A 6,501-nucleotide genomic window follows, 5' to 3' on the forward strand; every position below is an offset into this window, starting at 1 on the left:
TTACTTTCCAAGGATGAGGTTTCTACTCAAGAATAGTCGCTGAGTAAAATTTATAACATGCGATTATTGGCTCCCCCAATTTTTTTAGAGCAAAAATGTATTAAGGTTTTTTGTAGAAATAATTTTTTTACGTCAATCAACCTTATTAGTTCTCAATTTTTGCATAATAAAGACGGAAAATTGGAAAAATAAAACCCCCATCTTTTTCAATAATCTGTGATGCCATGGAATTTCTGCTATAAAACAAATCAAATTCTATCAAAAAGTATTATAAAGAACAGGGAATTCAACATAAAGATAGATCAAATTACTAAAAACTGTTTCCTAATATAACAATTTACAATAAATGTTCGAATAAGTCACCATGAACTGCAAGACAGTAACCAAGTCGATCATAAAATCCATTTCGAACTGCTGCTAATTGATAACTGGATATCTTTTTGTTTTAGAAAATTCCATGGCATCGCAGATTATTGAAAAAGATGCGGGTTTTATTTTCCAATTTTCCGTCTTTATTATGCAAAAAACTGAAAACTAATACGGTTGATTGACGTAAAAAAATTTTTTCTACAAAAAACCTTAATACATTTTTGCTCTAAAATAATTTGGGAAGCCAATAATCGCATGTTATATGAATTTTACATTGAAATCCCTATGATGCGTTACGCAAGTCACCACCCTGTATATATTGCTTCTCAACAGAAAAACAGCGCTGTATTAGCGTTAAAGTGGACCTTTAATTACAACTCCAATGCTTTCATTCAAGATAATTAAGATACCGAAGACATCGAGTTTCGCGAGCAGCTACTGGATTACACACATAAATCAGTCTGAACGTCCAGCCGTCCATCCGTCATAGGTTCAACATATAAAGCTCATATGCGGTACACAGACAGGCCATGACTTAGGAAAGAAGTTGGTAGATTTTGGGCTTCGGGGATCAACCCCCTGGGGTCGGATGAAATGTTAAACGCATCCCAACGCTACTTCTCTATACCTATAGCTTTGCGTGGGTTTATGTTAGATTTGAACTCTTTCTCTATTTTCCTCATGAAGTACGTACTTCCCAATAAACTACAGCTTTCCAGACTACCTATTATTTTGTCCAATTGAATTCTAAATAAGTAACACAATGTCATGCATTTTCATATTCTACGGCAATTTGGATAATGCCATAGCTTAGAGCTACCGTAATAGAATGTTACGGTACATACCTAGTGCAAATTTATACCCCGATTACCGCGTACGCACGCAAAAAAATTTGCATTGATGAGAACATTTAAAAGTTTGGAAGTCTGCTCATAACAGCTAGAATGTCGGTGCTACACAATCCAATCCCTCATTTAGAAATTCTATTTCAATGTTCCCGCATACCTTGGGTATCGTTTACTTATCTCTGCATATTATGATGTGTAATTGCAATTTAGTGAAATATTTCTCAATGTTGAGGGTCACTTTGGCATTATACGTGTCTTACTTACGCTGCTGATGGATTCAAATTTGAAAAACGACAACGCGCACGAAGTACGGCAAACTCGTTTAATTCCCTAAGCAACAATTTCCTTTATCGCGAAATAAAAAACTTTATATGCATGCATTTGAGGATCCTGTTCGGTTACTTACAGCCTTTGTAAGTTTAAAGGAAAATGTTTTCTTTATGCCAAGCAGGACCATAACAAAAAAGTTTGAAGTAGGTATTGTGCTGTCTAAAATCTGCAACAGGAGAAAATCGATACCTAGCGAGTTCCCGACTAACCGAAGCGAAAGCAAATTGGAGAAAAAGGTGAACCAAGTATATAAGGTCTTGGAAACCTTTGGATACCTAATTTGACTTTAGATTTGTTTTTTTGCATTGCTATTCGGGTTTACAATGTGTATTCAATGCCATTAATCAATACTTCCATTCTTTCGGTTTGTTTTATATCAATTCTATTTTGCGGGACCTTTTCCGATAAATATTATTTGCATGATATATGAAAGTAATTTTTGATTCGATTTGGAGTCTATTCGGAATTGGTGACGCATGAAATTAAATTTATTGGGAATTAGTGTTTTATAACCTTTACCCGATTACTTCGTTTCAAACGGCTTATCGCCTTAACAAATTACTGCTGGCGGATAGAAATATAAGTTTTATTAAGCTATCATTATTTCAGTTCATAAATAAAATTACCTGGTGAGTTGGCAGTTCTTGTTTTATCACACTTTATGGATAAGTGTGGAAAAGGCACCCGTCCATAAGTATTAACTAAGACCAGGGTTTTTTTTTTGTAAACTTAAGTTGAATATTATGTCTGATGCAAATGTTGAAATATTATAGAATCACTAAAAAGATATGAGAGAGTTTTGGCGTCACATTTTAATTATTAGCATTTTTCAAAATATCTAACTGCCCTATATCAAATACTAATTGTAATTATTGCGGGGTAATCCCAGTAAATGGTTGGACCGTGACAACTTTCATCCTCTACAGTCAACACTGCACTTAAATCCGTGAAGTTAATAAACTAAACAAATATAGAAAACGTGCTCCTGCGTATGGCTATAGCATGTGCAAAACCAAATTTTAAACCTGATGTTAGTTTTGCTTTTATTTAAAGTGTACATGTATAAAATTTCCTTTAATTGCTTGCATAAATAAGAAAGTTGGCACTGCACATCCTGCACAAAACCAAATTTGGAAAATGGCGCTACATTTGCTTTTATTCCAAGTGGCTATGCATCAAATTTCATTTAAATACCTTCATAAATAAGAAAGTTTGCAATCCGGTTTGTAAATGGTCGAGATGCGAAAAGGGCACTGTGAATGTTGATCTATTACGCTCAATTTTTCGAATTGCGTTTTATATGGCTAAAGCTATACGCATATTGAATTTCATGCAATTCGGTTCATAACTCACGGAGATGTCAAAAGGGCCTTCCTTATTTTTTAGGCTACATTGCCAATTCACGATCTCCAATCTACAAATTTGATAAAGAATCCACCTACAAAATTTCATCCTAATCGGTCCATTCGTTTATGAGTTATCGTGGTAATGGACGGACAGACGGATAGATACCACAAAAATATAAATTCGCTAGGAGCTCGTTAATAAACCACTTCAGGCAGTGTCGGACTGGACCCCAAAAGGCCCACCGGGAAATAGGAACAAAAGGCACACACCCTGCCAATGTATACAGGGTGAGCCATTAGTGTGTGGGTGGAAGATCGTGGGTTTATTATCGTACATAATTAAAATTTATTGTCGGGGGATATTGAAGGACCCTTATGATTACAACTTGTATTTTCAACGAAATTGCAGTTGTTATACAGGGATGATTTATATCAAAGTTGCATTTTTTAAACGAAGCCCCCTGTATACTATTTTAGATTATTACATACTTCGATTCCTTGGTCAATTGTAAGTAATGTGACTTTAGGTATTACACATTACATTATAAAATGAGACGTTTAGTGCGGCTAAAATTGCGGATTCGTCGTTTTTTCAAAAAAGTAGATGTCCAGTAAAAATTGAATATCGCAGTTAGCATAAAACTGAGAAGGCCGTTACTATGCAGTGGTGCTAATCATGAAATCTGCTAACATACGCCGAACGGCTAAAGTTAAACTTCTGCCTGAGCGTAAATAAATCGATTTGAATAGTAATCCACGAAAGCCATATTGGAAAATATTAAAACAAAATAAAATGAAACATCTGTCAGTTTAGTTCATCGACATTTAGAAAACGGCCTACTAATTACTAAGAGGTTTTGAAAATCTAATTATTAGAAATTGTTGACAAAAAATATGTTAAAGATAAATATCGACTTTATGTCACAAGGTATCCTATTCCGATTCACCCACGATCAAGATGGAGAAGAGCCCCAGCAAGTGGTACATACCCAAGAAAGGGGCAAAATCTTCCACGAGTACCTACCACGATTCGCTCACCGCAGGTCACTATGGTGTAGAGCGAACACTACATCGAACACAACTCGAAACTCGATATTACTGGACCGGAATGCCTAAGCAGTTCTCCGAATAAATCAAGAGTTGCGTTTGGCTGTCAGAGATTCAAGGCATCTAATAAACAGCCCCCCCCCAGGTTATTGCAAACCCCGGCGCACGCCCGTCACGACTCGAGACGCTAGCGATCGACCTATTTGAATCCCAGCAGCCGAGGACGTCGTGAGAAGATGAATTGAGCTTTTCCTCTGATCAAAGCCGCTATGGAACCCCAAGGAGAATAGGAAGCGACATTGGTACCCAATTGACCAGCGCAACACATTGCCCATTGTCTGGGAATTACCCAATCCCTCACTGGCGTTTACCACCCACAACCAAACCAAGCGGAAAGGAGAAATCGGGATCTAAAAACCCCACTGACAATCCAAGTAAACAGAGACCATTAACTGAGAACGATGGATGGACGTCACCGAGTCCAGAGAAACATCATCATAAATAAGATACGTTCATTCCCTAAATAACGCCGTATCTCCTGCGTTTCACGGACACCCTCAGAGAAGCTCGCCTAAACCAAGAAGAGGCGCAAACCAGAGGACTGGACAAGGACCGGGACGTCCTCTGGTTCAGTGGGGGGTCATTGTAACGCACTCTCTCACGCCTACGCAACAACCACCCACATAGGACCGAACACGTGCCTACTAAGGGCGCAAAAATTACAATAACCCATCCCAACCAGTAGAGGGCACCAAAAAACATACTCACACTTAATACCTACAGAGGCTACGTTCATTTATGTCATACGGGCATAATAAATCCGGTCCACCAAAGATATCCTAACGATCCCTTGCAATAAATCTGTCACAGGTCCCCTTCCCCGAAAACCCAAAAGGAAATTCAAATTCCCTCCCGTACTCCTAACCCAACTACTCGAAGACCTACCCCAGGAATTCGAAGACCTCCTTGACAACGCCCCTTACACCATCCGGTAACGCAAACCATACTAAAAACCAAAAAGAAACATTTACTGCCTTCTCTTTTTTTTCTTGTCAGATAAGGACACGCGTACCGGAATCCAGCACGAACAATACCACCCTCACCAATCGTACACCGAACGAGAACCGACCGCGAACTCTACCACCGCCTTGACAACGACGGCGCGCAATGCACCAAGGACACGAGCCGATACCTGCGCAATATACTATCGCATGCATTGTAAATACATTTCATAAATCACGTACTAACCAAGGGCTGAAGAGGACACAAGTCCTGAGCAGTCCGCCATTCATCTAATACTAACAATTAATGTATTCATTCATACATACATATATAAAATGTAAATAAACGTATTTTGATTGATTGATTGATAATAAATCCGAGTTCTCCTTACACGTCAGTCAATTGAGTATTTTTTGGTCGATTTTGCAAAAATTACCTCAAAAGTTTTGAATCTTGAAAACAATTTGCGAAACACGTACGTAGTATTAAAAATGAACCTTTGGAATAAACTGTACCTACATTAAAAAATGAAAAAAAAACAACAATACAGAATAACTATAGAATTATAAATAAATCTATTTCCATTAATTTAGAAAATTGCGTGTGGTCAACTACATCACTCACACAAAATCTGTCCAGCTAGCTCAGATAAATCAAACATTGAATTTTTACAATTTCTCTTCGTACAACTCCGGCATTTGCTAGAAAGCAAAATTCTAATAATGACATGAAATTAATAATTTAGGAGACTCGGTAGCCTTGATCAACTTCCGAAAATGTTAAAAAATCAATTACACAAATTTTGTTTAACACCCGAATCTTGGGCACAAATAAAAAAATCAGAATATGAAAACTCTATCTGTGTCGTACGATGGGTTGAAATAAACACACAATTAATTGATTAACAATGACAATCCAAAAAATTTATTCCGAAACACTTTCGCAGAAAATTATCAAGAAAAACCTGAAATAAAGAGGGGCACTAGGCCGTTCTTATATTTATTCCACGCGCAGTTGTTCGATAACAAAATGATCAAGGAAAATTGAAAATTCCTTATTTTTTTTAATAATCCCTAATATGGTGAAAACAACGGTTGCGATAATTAGGCAGATGTAGAACTAACACAAAAACACTCGTTGACAGCTCCAGATAATTTCATTTTCTTTCTATTGCACTGAACTCAATCATTCGAGCAGGTTTGTTTAATTAATTAATGATAAACTTTCATTCTTATGACTGCCAAACGGAAAACACAACTTTTGTTAATAAGATAACGCCATTGAATAATAAATCTATTATTCAATGATAACGCTCAAAAACGGTTTCGTTATCCACTACAACTGCTTTCCCAAAGTCAACGTAACTTTCTTCCGTAAACTGAAAAACCGCATTTAACTTTGCAGGAACTTTAACTTAACTGCATTTTCATAGATTAATCTGAATTCAAAAAGGCCGATTACTCGACAAAATAACCGTACAAAGACGTACACACTATCTTTTCCGTCGTGAAATGAATAGCATACGGCGAGACAGTCGGCTAACAAGCCTCGTTTTTCTC

Source organism: Photinus pyralis, unplaced genomic scaffold (genome assembly GCF_008802855.1).
Source record: "Photinus pyralis isolate 1611_PpyrPB1 unplaced genomic scaffold, Ppyr1.3 Ppyr1.4_LG2, whole genome shotgun sequence".
Taxonomy (NCBI): domain Eukaryota; kingdom Metazoa; phylum Arthropoda; class Insecta; order Coleoptera; family Lampyridae; genus Photinus; species Photinus pyralis.